Here is an 18,416-nt window from a genome sequence, read left to right on the forward strand (position 1 = left end):
TCCATTTCGATTTTAGGAAACTCACAAAATACAAGATCTATTGTTTCAGTAGAAGAACAAGAAGAAAGAAAAGGTTGGATCATAAAAGAACCTTGGAAGCAAAAAAGCTTCCGTGTAAATTTCGAACTAAAACTAAAGGAGTGTATCCATCGGATTAACTACTTACCAAGTTCAATGAATGTTCTTTTCAATCATATTTCTTTCATTCTTCCACTTTATCTAGGTTCAATATTTTTATACTTGTTATATACTTCTATTATTCCTTTTCTCCCCCCCCCCCCCCTTACTCCTTTAGTAATTATAAGCATGGTCATTTTTCAGAAGATCAATAGCATGGCTGACTCTCTTACACATTAGGGATGGTTCATCCTATGCAAAACTCTCTAGCTTCATAGCTACCTCCACACCCATCCTTGGATTTAGTTGAATTTCCTATCTTATTGAAGATATAAAAGTAGCATATAGTCCTCACTCTAACTACATCTTTACTTATGTTCTTAAGAAGATTAATAACATGGCTGATATCTTACACATTAGGCTTGATTCATCCTATGCAGAATTCTCTGGCTTCTAAACTACCAATAGATCTCTTTTGAATGAATGTCTAGTTACCCCCCCCCCCCCCCCCCAAAAAAAAAAAGGGGAGGGGTGGGGGGAGAAGAAGAAGAAGAAGAAGAGAGACGGAGAAAAACAAGAAAAAAAAGGGAGAAAAAAAAAACCTAAGCACCATATCATAATGGTGACTCATTTGAAATGTCGAGGAGACCCATGTCTAAGTATGAATAGAATCTAATCCAACACTCTGTTGGCTACGGGATTTACTTGTAGAATGGAAAGAAAGTTCTAAAAACACCTAAGAATAAGATCTATCAATAGAAAACAATCAAAAACTCAAATTGAATCGAAAACCTAGCGAATCACAAGTAGGTCTTCTTTGAAATCTATCCAAAAAGAAAAGATAGAATAAAGTGATTGAGGGATCACTCTAGAGCACTAACAAAGAGAGGGTTTAGGTCTCTTTTAATTTGGGATCTCTCCACAAGGATCCACTAACGACAAATAATCAAAAGGAGATAACTCGAAGGAGAAAGAATATACTAACCTTATGAAAAACTCAGTTGGTGAACAGAAGGTTCTTCAAATGATCCCCGCAATATTCTCCCTCTTTGCAATGAACTCTCTAACAACTTAGGAGTGAAATAACACGTTTTAAGTTGAAGAATTGATTAAATAGGGGTCTGAATCACTAAAAACCCAAAACTGCCCTTTTTACTCGCAGGCACCAATATGGGTCGCCTGGGTAGGGTCACTCAGGGAGACCCATACCCCTGGAACTAATCCAAGAATGGTTTCAAGAGTGGTTCTTCCCTTAGCTCTGCTTCAACACTTAATCCACACCTAGGGGAGGTCTTATTTGATCTATGAGACCTTCCAAAAGTGTCGCTAATGAACTCTTGATCCACTTTCCATATCCGTCAATGTTCAAGTTAGATCTTCTTCTGAACTTCCATAAAACTCCTACTTCAATGTCATCACCATCCACTCTATTGGTTTATGTTCCAATCCAATGATCTCTAATTGGATGGCCCACAGTTGCCTTCTACTTGCATTTCGAGTTCTCGGATCTACAATAAGGGTTCGAGTTAGGATCATAGGGGATTTCACAAAAGGGTATCTCAAGCCATCGAGGGGAGTGCAACAAGGATACTGTCCCTCCCCTTTCATTTTCATTCTATGCACCCAAGATCTATCTGCTACTATTCGGGATGCTGAGGAGGAAGGTCAAGTTGAGGGGATGAGAACCAAAAATAGAGGTATGGCCTTAACTCACATGTTATTTTCAAATGATTGTCTTTTTTCCTAGTGGAAACTTGATGCAATATTCAATTTGAAGGAATGTCTGGAAAAATCCTGTGATGCGAGTGGGCAATCGGTGAATTTATCAAAATCATCATTGTTGTTCAGAGCCAATTCCCCTCCCTGTTTCGAAAGGTGGTTCTCTTGTGTGCTAAAAGATAAAGTACGCCCCCCCCCCCCCACACACACACACACAAAATTGGGACTTCCCACAATCATTGGGAGAGATAAAGCACAAACTTTTTAGGATATTTAGGATAGCCTTTCTTCATTTCAAGAAAGCAAGACAAAAGGCTGCCAATTATTTTTTGGGGAGATAAGGAAGGAATGAATAAATCCATTGGGTGATCTAGGAGAGGCTTAGCAAGTCAAAGGAAAAAGGGGGTTTGGGTTTCAGAAACCCAAAATTACAAAACATGGCTTTATTGATGAAGTGGGCATAGAAACTTCTTCAAAACCCATAGTCAAATTGGAATCAATTGATGAAAGGGATCAACTATCAAATCTCAAACTTCTTATTGGCAAGGTTGGGTGGAAACCCTTCATGGTGTGGAGAGGGATTGTCCAAGCAATAAATATACTCTTAAAAGGTCTAAGATGGAGGTGGGAGATGGTGCAAACATCAAGGTGTGGGATGACCCATGGATACCAACGGAAGGGGGAAAAGTCTCTTTGGAAGTTAAGTGGACATCTAGATGTACATTGAACATGTCTCTAAAATGATTGATCAGGATCATAAATGTTGGAGGGTTGATCTATTGAACTCACTCTTTTCTCAGGAGGCAAGCAAAGCTATACAAGGTATTACATTGACATATTTCATAGAAGTGATCAATTAGTGTGGGGGGCAGCAAAAAATGGGGTTCTCAAGCAAATCAGCATATCACCTATTAAATAATCTCGAGGAGGAAAAGTACAAGATCAGCCAAGCACATCTAGAAGAAGAAGACAGGTTAAGGATGAGGTTTGGAATAACATTTGGAGTTGCCATACGCTGCCAAAGATTAGGAACTTCCTGCGGAAAGCGTGTGCAAGAGGTGCAACAACAGGTGAAGAGCTAGCTAGAAGGCAAATTCAAGTTGATCCTTTGTGTTTGCAATGTGAGTGCAGCCTTGAAACTATGGACCTTTTTTTTTTTTTTTTTTTGAGTGTCCGATTGCAAAATAGGTATGGTTCAGTAGCTTAATTATATACATTCCACCTGAAGAGTCACCCTTAGTAACAGAATGGATAAAGAATTGGAGCAAGATTAAAGAAAAAAGTAAGGAGGTGAGCAAATCAGTAGTCAGCTTATGTTCCTTTATTGTTTTGCATCTACGGATTGCAAGAAATGAAAGGATCTTTGGGGAAAAACAAACTACCCCAAAAGAAATTGTTGAGGCAGCCCACAGAGCCCATGCTAAATTTGAGGAAGCAAAGAAGACAGGAGAGAGAGAAGTGGTAGACAATGCTCAGAACCGGGGAAATCAACAACAATGGGAGCCTCCGCCTTAGGGTAAAGTGAAGTTAAACTCAAATGTGTCTTGGTGCAAAGAAACTGGCAAAGGACGTGTTGTCTATGTACTTAGGAATCATAAAGGAGAAATTCCGCCGGCAGTATTAGAACCGTTGTTGTGCAGCTCGGTGGAGGAAGGAGAAGCATTAGCTATGAGAGTTGGATTGATTTTCACACTTTCAAAAGACTCTAATCACCTCATGGTCGAGTCAGATTGTAAATCACTTGTCCAATATAATGTAAACAGCCCCCTCCCCTCAAATTAGCTCCTCTTGTGGAGGATATTAGGGAGCTATATTCAACTTTTTTTCTCTTGTTCTTTCAACTATGTTCCAAGAGCAATATGCACGACAATAGGCCAAATTCCACAGGCTTTTTTCAATAAATGGATTTTCATAACCAAAAAAAAAAAGGAGAGAGGATGAAAAAAAATTATACTTCTACCAAAAATAAAATAAAATAAATAAACTATACACAATCACACCAAAATCCTTTTTTCTTTTTCTTTTTTTCTTCTGTTCAAAAGATACTTAACACACCAATTCTATACCCATTAAAATATGATCTATCCAAACTAAATTGATACCAAACCCAAACTAATCAATCCCAAGGAAAATTTGATAACAATTCAATACCCATAGAAAATTCACAAACCCCCCCCCCCCTCAAATAATTTTATCATAGGGAGTACTCTCAATCATGGATGGTAATGTTTTCATGTGATTGTAGTTTGACCATAAAATTGATGTTTTAGGCACTATGTTGATGATGATTTGAAATGGAATCAATGAAAATAGAAAAAAATAAAAAAATCAACAAAACAACAAGATTGTTATAAATAATATAAATTGTGGATATCCATCACCCTCCAATAGACAATACTTCCAATTGAAGATTTCAACCACCTCAGCATGCAATCTTGGTGATTCACATTCCCATCTTAATTGAAGATTATTGTGATCTCAACACAAAATGTTGGTAGTCAATATTTTCATTCTATGCACCTTCTATCTTGGGCAGCAATTTATCTTTCTATATCAAGAACATCTTATTGTGTGCAAGAATCATATATTGTATTTCTTTATAGACTCTGATATTTCCTTATCAGAGAAGATGCTACTTCTACTATTAATATGTAATGCATCAACTCAATGAATAGTTTGATTGATCTTGTTCTAGTTTTCTTCTTTGTCTCTAATATATTCTTTTTATTTTATAACACATTATCAGTACGACTCCGCTCAAAGTAATTGTGTTTTGAGAAGAAAGATGACAGACTGTATGACACTGTGCTTTCTATTCCAAGGAGAAAATGATGATCGACCTCCTTGCGTGTTTCTGTAAACAAGCAATTTGTTTTGTTCATATTGTAATGTAAGTGCATTGTGATAAAAAAAAATATGTGTTTTATTGAATCTAATAATCAAACAAATAATAAGATATTATGTTGCCTTAACAATTGTGCTTTGTCATTAACCAATCTAAACATAATGATTTTATTTATTGTATATAGTGGTTACTAGTTTTGCACCACAAATATTGTTAAATACACTTGAAGTTGTAAGATTTAAAATTGTAAATGAATACAGTTCTGCAAATGCACATGAAGTTGCAAGATTTGAAACTATAAATATATACAGTTTTGCATTTTTTAAAATTAATTCTCAATTGAAATTATGTAGATAAAATATTATTGAATAATACTTACTGGAAAGAAAAACATTTTCCAACTTTTCATACTTCATATGTGCTATTACAATACAATAGCAATATCATGAAAAAGAGTTTTAAGAAATACTTTAAATGATATCATGCCTATTTGTGGCTGAGTAAAATAATGGACTATTAATGAAAAGTCATGAAGCTCACTTATTGATTATGTTCCATTCCCTGAAGTAAATGCAGCAATTCATGATATGCCTGAAAGAATGTAAAATTATAATTATGGTCATGACTGTGAAAGTGGACGAAACAAAAAACGAAATAATTATCGTCATTATGATGAAAATAAATAAGAGAATAATAAGGATTCTCAATATAACTCTTCAAGGAGTAAAAATAATATTTGTTATCAATGTGTATGAAAGCCATTAGGCATGTATCTGTCGTACTCCACAATGTTTCGTTAAGCTTTGTCAAGCCTTAATTAAAGGAATGAAAATAATATAGAGATAAATTGAATTTTTCAAAATAATAATACTTAAGCAAATTTGCCTATAAAGAGGATGATTTTGATGGTTTCACAGATACTACACACCTATATGTTGCAAATTCCTTTGAAGATATGTTACTGGAGTTTAAATGAAAATAAAATTGATATTATGTTAGTTTGTAATTATTTTCCCCTCAAATCTCATCCCATATGTTAGTTTTCTTAAATTTAATATTTTTCCCTTCTAATTTTTTTTATTGACTTTCTATATATCTTTTGATGTATGTCTCATTTTAATGAAGAATATACCTAATGCACTACAATGCATATTATACTAAGAGAAAAAAAACTATATATATTTTTCTTATTTGATGATGCGGAAGCCAATGTTCATACAATAATTGATAGTACAACATTGATTGAGGGCTTCGGAAGAGCTAATGTATTATTACATGCAAAATCATATTGGCTATAAATAATGCATTATTTTTAGTAAGTCTTAAAAAAAAAAACTTTATAAGTTTCGAAGCTATTTGCCAAAATGATTATCAGATTGAGCATTAAACAAACAGAATATATGTTCATCAATCAACTTATACACAAAAGATTTTAAAGCGATTTTATATAGATAAAGCACATCCATTGAGTACCCCAATGGTTGTAAGATCACTTGACATAAAGAAAGATCTATTTTGACCCCATGAAAACAATGAAGAACTTATTGGTCATGAAGTACAATATCTCAGTGCAATTGTGGCATTAAAGTATCTTGCTAACAGTACAAGACCAGATATAGCATTTTCTATAAGTTTATTAGCAAGATTTAGTTCTTCTCCAACACGAAGACACTAGAATGGTATTAAACATACATTCGGTACCTTTGAGGAACTATTCATATGGAATTATTTTATTCAAATAAATGTGGACATCAACTTATTGGTTATGCAGATGCTAGATATTTTTTTGATCCACACAAAGCTAAATCTCAAATAGGTTATTTATTCACAAGTGGAAGTACATCTATTTCATAGCGTTCAACAAAACAAATTATAACTGCCACTTTTTCAAGTCATGCAAAGATAATAGTGATTCATGAAGCAATGCGAGAATGCGTTTGGTTAAGATCAATGACTCAACACATCCAGGAAACATGCAGTCTTCCATTGGAAAAAGGGATTTCAACAGTATTATATGAAGATAATACTGCATGTATAGCTCAATTGAAGGGAGAATACATAAAAGGAGATAGAACGAAACATATTTCACCAAAATTCTTCTTCACTCATGATCTTCAAAGAAATGGTGAAATCGATGATCAACAATTTTCTTTCAATTGATAATTTGGCAGATTTATTTACTAAGGCATTGCCTACTTCAATTTTTGAAAAGCTAGTACATAAGATTAGGATGCGTAAACTCGAAGATATTTAATGATCTTATCATCAGGGGGAGTAAAATAAGTGTTGCACTCTTTTTCCCTTCACCAAGGTTTTATCCCATTGGGTTTTCCTGGTAAGGTTTTTAATGAGGCAGCTAGTGATACGTATTATTCTGATTTGTATACTCTTTTTTCTTCACTAAAATTTTTTCCCACAGGGTTTTTTCTTAGTAAGGTTTTAACGAGGTACATTATCTATCGATGGACATCCAAGGGGGAGTGTTATAAATAATATTGATTATGGATATCCATCACCCCCTCCCTCGATTAGACAATACTTCCAATTAAAGATCTCAACCACCTCAGCATGCAATCTTGGTGATTCACATTCCCATCTTAATTAAAGATTACTGTGATCTCAACACACAATGTTGGCAGTCAATATTTCCATTCTATGCACCTTCTATCTTGGGCTATAATTTATCTTTCAATATTAAGAACATCTTATTGTGTGCAAGAATCATAAAATGTATTTGTTTGTAGACTATAATATTTCCATATCAGAGAAAATGTTACTTCTACTATAAATATGTAATGCACTCAACTCAATAAACAGTTTGATTGATCTTGTTTTAATTTTCTTCTAATTGAATCGATTAATCATAATGGTCTCACCCTATCCGATCCACATACAATCGCCTCTACTTTCATAGAGTACATGCAATACATTTTCTTTTCGTCAAACCCTCTTGATATCTCTTTCATTCAAAGCCTCCCCCCCCCCTTGGATGATCAAGATTTAACCTCTACCCTAAACACTCTCCCTATCATTGAAGAAATAAAATGGTAGTGTTTTCTCTTGGATCTTACAAAGCACCTGGAATGGACCGGTTCAATGCATTTTTCTTTCAGAAACATTGGGACTGTATTCACAAGGATATATAACAATTTATCTTAGTTTTTTTTACTGACCGCATCTTACCTTGGGGAACAAACCACACTTTTCTATGTTTCATACCCAAAAGAGACAATGATTGGCTTGTCTCGGACTTTAGACCCATAAGCCTTTCCAATGTCACCTATAAAATTCTTGGTAAAATTTTGGCCCTTCACCTAAAACCCATCTTTAATCACATCATATCCCCTCTACAAAGTTCCTTTGTGCCAAAAAGACAAATTGCTGAAAATATTTTCCTTTCACATGAAATCTTCCATTTCATGAACAAAACCAGAGGCAAGGTAGAGTTTGTGGCTTTAAAACTCGACATGTCTAAAGCGTATGATCAAGTTGAGCGGAAAGTAATCCATGATCTCTTCTTTTTCCTAGGTTTTGACCAAATTTGGTGTGATCTTGTCTCTAAGCTTATAAACTCAGCCTCATTTTGTCAAAATCAATGTCAACCCTTCCAATGGTTTACTTGGACAAGGAGAATCTGACAAGGTTGCCCCCTCAGCCTGTAACTATTCCTTCTTATTATGGAGATACTTTCAAGATTCCTTAATGAATATAGGGCTTTAAACATGTTCAAGGGCATTAAAATTGCAAAAGCCGCATCGAAAGTTTCTCACCTATTTTTTGCAGATGACACCTTCCTACTTTGCCTAGATGAAAAGGAGGATGTGCTAATAATAAGAGCTACCTTGGAATTGTTCTTTGACATCATTGGACAAGAAATCAATTTAGAAAAAAGCAGAGCTTTCTTTAGTAGAAATGTTGGCCATGAACAGAAAACCCAAATCCTGTCGATCTTGGGTATCTCAGAAATGAAAAAGGATGCAGTGTACCTAGGGACAAATTTTTCGCATGGACGATCTAAATCAAAAAATCTCAAGTTCCTTCTCAACAAGATCAATAGCAAATTTGCATCCTGGAAGGCATCCACCCTCCCCTTTGCCGGGAGAGAAGTCCTCATCAAATTTGTCTTATAGCCCTTATCCTTTTATCATATGCAATGTTTTCACTTCTCAAAATTCAATTTACAAACATATTTATTCTCTCTACCAAAGATTCTGGCTGGGAAACTTGGGCAAGAAAAAGCAATTGTCTCTAACCTCATGGGATAAATGTTATAGGCCAAAACCTTTAGGGGGACTGGGATTCAAATAAATAGAAGACATCAACCAAGGCCTGCTACTAAAACAAGGTTGGAAACTTCTCACTAAACCCACCTCTCTTTGGGCTGTCACTCTCAAGGCCAAATACTTCCCCAACTCAAGTCTTTTCAATCCTAGGGTCAAACTCAAAAGTGGATCTTGGCCCTAGCAAAGTTTATGCTGCATCTTATCAAAGTTGAAAAAAAATGGCTACCTGACAGGTAGGGAATAGCATGGGTACTTCCTTCTGGTACAACCCTTGGCTCCCCAACACCTTGACGGTAGTAGACAACTACCCCTTGTCTAACGTGTGGGCACAAGACAACATTGTTGCCCAAATGTCACAATATATCTCAATGAACAAGGAGCATCTCTCAAACTTCAATCTTTCAAACTTCCCTATCTCCCACATTAATTTCAATCCTTCTCATGAAAAATGGCTCTCATGTATTTCTACCAACGGTGAATTTTCTGCTAAACTAGTAGGAAAAACACTAACAAAACATAAATACTCTACATTGCCAAATGAGTTCCAGCAATGGTGGACAATGTTCTGATAATTACCACTTCACCCCAAACTCAAATATTTCTTTTGTTGTCTCATGAATGTAGGGTTACCAGTTAGATCTATATTATCTCAATGGATGGAGATGCATGATCTTTGTGAATTGTGCAGAGATAAGACAGAGATTCTATAGCATGTTTTCATCTCTTGCGAATGGACCAAGATAATCTAGGCTGCAGGACCACTTGGGTTGAGGATGGAACACCTAACCCAAGATTCCATCTTGCACCTCTGCAAGGATTTCCTAGTTGATTTTCAATTAGACAAGCAAAAACTCTGGTGGTTCTTTTCTGTCTTTGTGACTACATGTTATTTTATATGGGTAGAAAGAAATATTGTAATCATGAACAAACTTAAACCCAACCCCTATAAAATAATAACAAATATTACCAGTTGGCTAATGGAGATGAATATAACATCATTCATGAACAAAATCTAAATCCTACAATGCATGATCCCCACCTTGGTCTTTCTACAACACCAACATCTTGCACTCACTATCTTATATTATTGTGTGCAGGGGTATATAATGAATCTCTAAATATAGCAGGTTGGAGCTTAGAACTTATGGAGCATGATCGTATCATCTATGCTAAGGCAAGGACTTAGGAAAAAAGGAATGTACTAGATGCTTTAATACGAGCAATGAAGGATGACATAGAATACACCAACACAAACACATATCTAATCCAAGAAATCTGGCTTAATGATGTGGAGGCAGCTCTTATCTTTCATACCCCACCCAAGAAGCAATGGCCTTTCCACCTAATCTCGATTTTGATAAACATTAAGTCTACATCTTTTAGTCCCTTGTTTTGTAATTATAAGTCCCCAACACTCCTAGAATTTTTCACCAATATGGCAAGTAATGCTCGTAGCACTAACACCTCTACCAACATAAGAGGTACCTAGCTCCCCATGGAAACTAATGAATTATATATGACAATTATTTATTAATATCATTTTCTTATATGATAATTATAAAAAAAAAATTTTAAAAATCGATGTACAACAAATCAACGGGCTATAAATCAAAAGAAAATAAATGTGATACTTACAGTGTCACCCAGACTCTAACCAGAGAACCTCAGCGTGTTAGACTAACATGATAACTGTGAAATCCTCTGGATTTCTAACCCGTTAACCCATGATTTCAGGACCACGAACCCAGGCCTTGAGTTGGCAACAACTATGGACCATTCGAGTCTAGCCCGAAGGTTCGAAAGTGGACCCAATGATTGTGGATGATCCTTGTGATGATTTGACAACTCTTATAGATTTTAAGAGAACAGAAAAGATTAATCACAATGGCATTAAAAGGCAATTATGGCACGTCTGTAGACTGGCGATGGAGAGTCCAATTGACGAGATTAAGGTATCCAAACGAAGATCATTGAAAGACCTTTCCATCAAACCAAAAATCACCGAATTTAGAGTTTGGATGGGGGTCCAACCATGGATCGTTCGGTTGGACCGATCAACTGCCCCAACCCCCCATCCCTTTTCCAGCTTTGGGATAGAATCGGGATTCTGAGTTTTTAGACCCTATTTTTATGTTTTAACTCACCTCTAACACATTTTTTAATGCTAGAACGAGGCCGAGGCTTTGGGAAGGGGAGAAACCAAGGAGAAGAGTGGATCTCATCCAATCGATAGTACTTTGTGACTTGAATAATTGCGAGAACTTTAAGAAAGGTTAAAATTCTTAAAAACCCTTCTCTTTAGACAGTTTTGTGGGGATTTCTCTTCTCTCTAATGGTGAGATTGTGGTATTGGGAGCATGTTAGGTTTAATGGTTGTTGTTGATTTCTTGTTTAAGGTTGTTCTTTTGTATGAGAGTTGTTGGTGTAAATCCTTGCAAAAGATTTTATGTTTTGACTCTCTAAAACACCCACGGGCGATTTAGGAGAGCCAAATGGGCTTTTTGATCTAGATCAAATTGGATCAAATTGAAAATACCCTTAGGATCCTTTTGCTGTCAATTAGACTTTTTCAAAGTTTCATTTCGATTTGACTATAATCGGTGGCGAAATAATGACTTTTTTGCCGAATTAGGTTTAAAACGGCAAGTTTGAACCTAGTTTTTAAATTGTGTTTTTGTGGGAATCTTGGGATATCTTTTGAACCCAAATTAACTTCTAATTTATATTTATTAATCCTCTTGCATGAATAGGTTTATTTATCTTTTAGTCACCAACTTGTGAGAGTGAATTTTGGACTTTGGAGAAAAGATCAAAGTGAAAGGTGAGGAATGACTAACCATCTTTTGCATAATTAATTGTTGCTATTTTAAATTCTATTGTCGTTATAAATTGCTATAATTTTCTATCTATCATGATATGATTGTGTGTGACTTTACACGAACGAAAGATAAGATTTAATGTTTGGGCATTACTCTTTACTTATGAATCTTATATTATTGATATGAGAATGGTATGACAATGTATGAGATGAAAGAGGAAGAATTATATTATTTCGCTTACCTTGTATTTTCAACTAGGGTTATGGCTTCGCCCATTACTCTAGTGATCTTATGTGGATGCATTTAGACCCAATTTACATAAATGATAGGTGTCTAGAAGTGTTGGGTTAGGAATTTTGATGAATACTACTACACTTCCGGTAGGGGTATTGAAGCTAGTTAACTCATGATGCTAGTGGCTAGCTCCTGAGTATCGAACAGGCCCACTTTCATCATAGAGAGGTAGGGTTGCATATAATAGATAAGGGCTCTTGGGCACTCAAGACCTGTAACCAACTCGTGAGAGGACATGGAGAGCATCATGTCTATTATATGTGGATGTCCGCTGAGTTAAGGAATGGGATCCAACAGATGCCTCTGGTTGAGGATTCCATTCATAGGTGGGAAGGTATTAAACCAAAAGGGCATTAGGCATGAGGGGAGATATCCGGATCATATGTAGTACGAGATCGTATGACCTTGCACTAGGCTTAGGATTATCCTTGACAAGCGTCAAATCTTATATTAAACGATTATGTGAGAGAATGGTGATCTATACCCCAACCATGGCTCGATAAGACTTTACCCAACAACCACGATGAACCCAATATACGTCTCTTGTTGAGGGAGAGTGACTGAGACCGCCCAAAGGAGATTGGTTTTTACACTTAATGCATGTCTACCATAGAGACTACATGATAGAGTTAGGAACATCATATCATCATCGTGCATTTTTTTATTTATATTATAATTACATGGTTATCTTATAAATTGTGATGTGAAAATTGGATGAATGTATGACATGAATGTTAGTTAACTGAGTTCTGTGAACTCATTCCTTCATTTTTGTTTGTTCTTTAGACTTCTCCACAGGTTATGAGGACCCCACTTTCATTGAGGATCCTTTGTCAAGTGGTTGCCAGGAGGGCATAATCAGAGAAGACGTGGAAGCACATGATGCTTTTTGTTCGTGTTAGGATTGCTCCTATGAAGTCACCTTTCCTTAGAGTTTTTCCTTAGATTATTTTCCACTATAGACTTTAGACTTTTTTTTTCTTCTTAAAACTCTGATTTTAGCTTTTGATTGGGAGTTTTGGACAACTGTTATACTTTTATTTTAGTGTTGATAATTTAATACTTGAACTTGATTTATTTTTGTCTATTTAATTATACTGTATCATATGTTGTATGGAATTGTCACTGAACTTAAATCTTGCGGTATATCACCCCCATGGGTATTCGGGTATGACTGGATCCGGCTGGGTGAGGTGTGACAATAACCAACTACACCACAACATTAGTTGGTTTTATAGTTTTGTTAAATACATCCCAAAACTTTGCCAAAAGCAAAAGGGGTCCTTTCCGAACCTGAATGCTTATGGGGCCTAGTTAATATATATACTTTTTCATTTGAAACTGTCGAGATATACCATATATTATAATAGTGTTAGTAGATAATTACAAAGATGAAAAGCAAAAAAGCTAGAGGCGTAAGAACATACCATTATTCTGTCCATTTCTGACAAGGAAATTGACCATTCATTTACTTGTAGATTGGTCCATTTCCTAGTCATATGTGACATGTGTCCCAACATTACATCAAAAGGTTGAGGTCCACTTACAAGTCACATTATTTACAAGGTTGATGTGACTTATAAATGGATTTCAATCATTTTATGTGATGTTGGGACACATGTCATACATCTACAAGGAAATGGATGGTCCAATTCTGATAAGGAAATAGGAAGTGGACTGGATAAAATTCCAGTAAGAATTGCCTTCTATGAATTTCTTCCCAAACAAAATGTTGCAACTGCTTCAGTAAACAAGTTGGATTCGAGAGATATCCTCATCCATCGTTACTAGTGAACCTAAGAGATTAGCCCAACGAATCGTCTCTTGCACTTGATGAACAATAGAACACTCGACGAACCCAACACATAAGTCCCAGACATCCTCCAATATCCATAGAACGTAACAAGAGCAATAGCCTTCCTCTCAACCACCTACACCACCCTAGTAGAGTCTGTCTGCACCTCCACGCAATTATACCCTTGCTGCCATCCTCTATAAGCCTACACCTTACCCCAAGAGGCTAGCATGCAAGCACACTAACCTCCGATGTTCCCCCAGCCTCCGCGAAGACAACATACTAGCCGCCCCATACCCCCCACCCCCTCGACCTACCTTCATGGAGTTGTCTGTGTTCACTATGATCCATCCCCGATCAGGCGGTGGCACCCAAGAGTGCAACGACAGGGGCTACAAATAAAAACCATGGGACGGGAATACCCTACCTAATGAAAAGACTTGATGGTGAACTGTATCCTCCACCCTGGAAGATTAAATCTAGCAAAGATCACATAGATTGATCAAAATTATCTTAAGATAATAATAATAGCACATCCTATGTGGAATATTGTATTAATATTTTAATACATCTTTGCTCATCCATGAAGCATTGAGCACCAAAGCAATAATCCTCCCAAGCACCTGCTGTACCACCCTGGGCCTGCTCTACACCACCAGTTACCCGCAAATTCTCTCTCCTTCCAAAGGGTATAAATGGAGGAAGCTGCAGGGAAGGGGAGGCTTTGGCAATTAGGAAAGTGTTATTTGAAGCGATTGAGAATGGGCTGGATAAGATTATACTATAGTTAGATTGTATTGAAGTTATCAACCCTTTTTCTAAATCTCACTGGTCGTCTCATATCTCAATTAGGCTCATATTAGACGATATACATACACAGTATTTTAAGATTAGATTTGAGTCTTGTGTTTTTGAGCATGTTCTTAGGTTGGAAACTCAATAGCGGATAACCCAACTAGGAGGGTTATGTCGTCAAGAAGCACGACTTTGGGGCATGTGTTCACTCTGTGGTTGAAAGATCTTCGTATCATTTCTTCTTTGAGCACTCTTCCAAAATAAAATCTCTTTGAACAAAAAAAGAGGTTAAATCTCCACTAAAATGGTTAAAATATATCCTTGCTTGAATAATGGAATCTCCACTAAAATGGTTCACCACCCAATTTAATTCATTAGACCATCCACTCGGTTGAACAAGAACCTAAAATTCGTTAAAGATTTGGTTTCGCCATCTTTGTGCGTTCAAGTACACATGCAGAGAAACAAAAGTAATGGAGTGTGATAACTATTCGTGTTAATCTTCAAACCAAAGAGAAAAACAAATCAAGCTAGAGTAAGAAATTTGAGTCACACCCAACCAAATACTTATTGGATAATTTACCTTGCTTCTGCTGAAAATATTTAGATGCAATCCTGAATCAAGTTGAAAATGAGAATAGTCTAGGGGTGTCAACGGTGCGGTTTAGAGCGGTTTCGGGCCGGGCCTAACGGTTTCGGGTTGAAAAACCCCCAGCCCAAACCAGCCCATTTAAAAGATAACGGTTTCGGTGCGGTTTCGGTTTGGTGCGGTTTGGGTTCGGGTTGACTAACGGTTTGGACTAAATTAAAAATCAATATTGAAATTTATTTTTATTTTTTCCTCAACTCCAAATTCTAATTTCTCACACACAAAACTACAAAAGATAGAGGATGAAGACTCCAAGTAGATCCAAGGATAAGTGATGGCATTAGCTTGATCCAAACCACCCTCCACCCTCAAAAAATAAAGAATTTAGATTTTCTATCATGTGTAGACCAACCTCACAATTTTCATCCAATGAAATTTAATTTGTAAGAGTTAAGAGTTATCAATTAAGACTTTTAAATTTTAAAATAATAAACTAAATGAAATTTGAAAATTAAAAAGTTAACCATTAAGATTAAGACTTAAGATTTAAGAGTTATCAATTAAGAATTTTAAATTTTAAAATAATAAAACTAAGTGAAATTTAAAAATTAAAAACTTAAAACTTAAAACTTAAACTGTTAAACGTGTTAATACTCAACTCTCTACTACTCAAACTCGAATCTCAACGTCTCAAACACCGAAATTCAAGGATCATTAATTACATTTAAACAATACAAAAAAAAAATTACATTTAATATTTTAATTTATATTTGTAAAAGATTAACGGGCTGACGGGGCCGCACACGGGCTGGGCCGGGCCAGCCCAAAACCGTTCGGGCTGAGGGTCCTCAGCCCAATTACAGCCCATTAAGGATCGGTTCGGGCTATAACAGGCCGGTCCGGTCCGATTTTAACGGTTTGGGTTGAAAATTGACACCCCTGGAATAGTTTAAATTGAAAGCCTAAACCAATAACAATCCAATCTCCACTCAAAAAACAAAGACACTAAATCCTAAAATTGAAATAGGGAAATTAAAAATTATCAAAATTATGGCATCGCCCGGACTTGAACCGGAGACCTTCAGTGTGTTAGACTGACGTGATAACCAACTACACCACGACACCAATTATTCAATTTGACAGCTCGCGTTAATACTGGATAGTCAATACACATTCTTTTATAACAATCATATTTTTTCCCTCTTTTCTCACTTGTTTACTATTATTTTCTAACAATTTTTTATTTTGACACTAAACTTATTTTTCATTTCATAATTTATTTAAACAAAATTCACCAAACCATTTTTCATTCTTAACCAATAATGAATTCTTATACTTCTTTCTTTTAAATAGACATAATAGAGAATGAGAATTGATACTAAATTATGAAAATTGATATCAATTGTCATTCTCAATTATAAAAAAATTTCGATAATTTAAATTGTTTGGCATCTATTATCAGTTTTTTTTTCTAAAAAAAACACCTTCAAAATCCATCGTAGACTATTTGTCTATTATGAATTATGGTGAGAATTGTTATAAAATAAAGAGAATATATCAGAGACAAAGAATAAAACTATAACAAGATCAATCAGAAATGATTCATTCAATTGAGTGCATTACATATTTATATTAGAATGAGCATCTACTCTAACATAGAAATACAATATATGATTCTTGCACACAATAAGATATTCTTGATATGGAAGGATAGATTGCCACCCAAGATAGAAGGTGCATAGGATGGAAATATTGACTGCCAACATTGTGTAATGAGATGGTTGTGATCTTCGCCAATATTGCATCTTAAGGTAGTTGAGATCTTCAATTGGAAGTACAATCTCTTTGGGGTAATGGACATCCATAATAAATATTATTTATAACACTCCTCCTTGGATGTCCATCAATAGATAATGTACCTCGTTAAAACCTTACTAAGAAAAACCCTGTGGGAAAAAATCTTAGTGAATGAAAAAGAGTATACATATCTAAATAATATGTATTGGTAGCTGCCTCATTAAAAACCTTATCAGGAAAACCCAGTGGGACAAAACCTTGGTTAAGGGAAAAAGAGTTAAACACGTATTTTACTCCCCCTGATGATAACATCATTGAGTATCCTTGAATACGCACATTCCAATATCATATACCAGCTTCTCAAGATTTGAAGTAGGCAACACCTCAATAAAATAAACCTGTCAAGTTATCACTTGAACGAATTCAATGAACATAGTTTCACCATTTCATTGAAGATCATGAGTGAAGAAGAATTTCGGTGAAATATGCTTCGCTCTATCTCCTTTGATGTATTATCCCTTCAATTGAGCTTTGCATGCAGCATAATCTTCATATAATATTGTTCAAACCCCTTCTTCTAGTAGAAGACTGCATGCTTCCTGAATGTGTTATATCATTGATCTTAACCAAATATAAAATAGCTAACATTCACTTGTGAATAAACAGCCTGTTTGAAATCTAGTTTTATATAGATCAGATAAATATCCTGCATCAGCATAACAAGTAAGTTGATGTCCACATTCATAAAATAATATCATGTTAATAATTTCTCGAATATACTGAAATACATGTTTTATAACATTTCAGTGTCTTCGTATTGGAGAAGAGATAAATCTTGCTAATACACTTATAGAAAATGCTATATTTGGTCTTATACTATTAGCAAAATACATTAATGCCCCAATTGCACTAAGTATGATACTTTATGACCAAGAAATTTTACACTATTTTCTTGGGGTCGAAATGAATCTTTCTTTATATTGAGCGATCTCACAACCATTGGGGTACTCAATGGATATATTTTATCAAAATCTCTTCAAGATATTCTCTATATAAGTTGATTGATGAACGAATATTTCATTCATCAAATGCTCAATTTACAAGTTAAGACAAAACATTGTCTTTTCAAGATTTTCATTTCAACTTTTTTCAAATAATCTATTGCTTTTGGAAACTCTTCAAGAATTTCGATGATATTTAAATCATCATCATATACACTTACTTAAATTAGATCCATATCCTTAATAAAGGCACAGTAATAAATTGGATCATTTGTATACTTTTCGTTTAGTAAATATCCACTAAGGAGATTATATCATATATGTCATAATCATCTCTAAAACCTTATTAAACAAACTTCCTA

At 35.3% G+C, this 18,416-nt stretch overlaps 1 non-coding gene across 1 annotated transcript; it reads right to left on the bottom strand.

Annotated features, from left to right (window-relative positions):
• Positions 1-16,307: 16,307 nt before the first annotated feature.
• On the bottom strand, positions 16,308-16,381 carry TRNAV-AAC (transfer RNA valine (anticodon AAC)). The gene has a single exon. It is a non-coding gene; the product is annotated as a tRNA-Val (tRNA).
• Between the last annotated feature and the right edge of the window lie 2,035 nt (positions 16,382-18,416).

This window comes from Hakea prostrata, chromosome 2 (genome assembly GCF_041222555.1).
Source record: "Hakea prostrata isolate BN-2017 chromosome 2, UWA_Hpros_2, whole genome shotgun sequence".
In the NCBI taxonomy this organism is placed as follows: Eukaryota; Viridiplantae; Streptophyta; class Magnoliopsida; order Proteales; family Proteaceae; genus Hakea; species Hakea prostrata.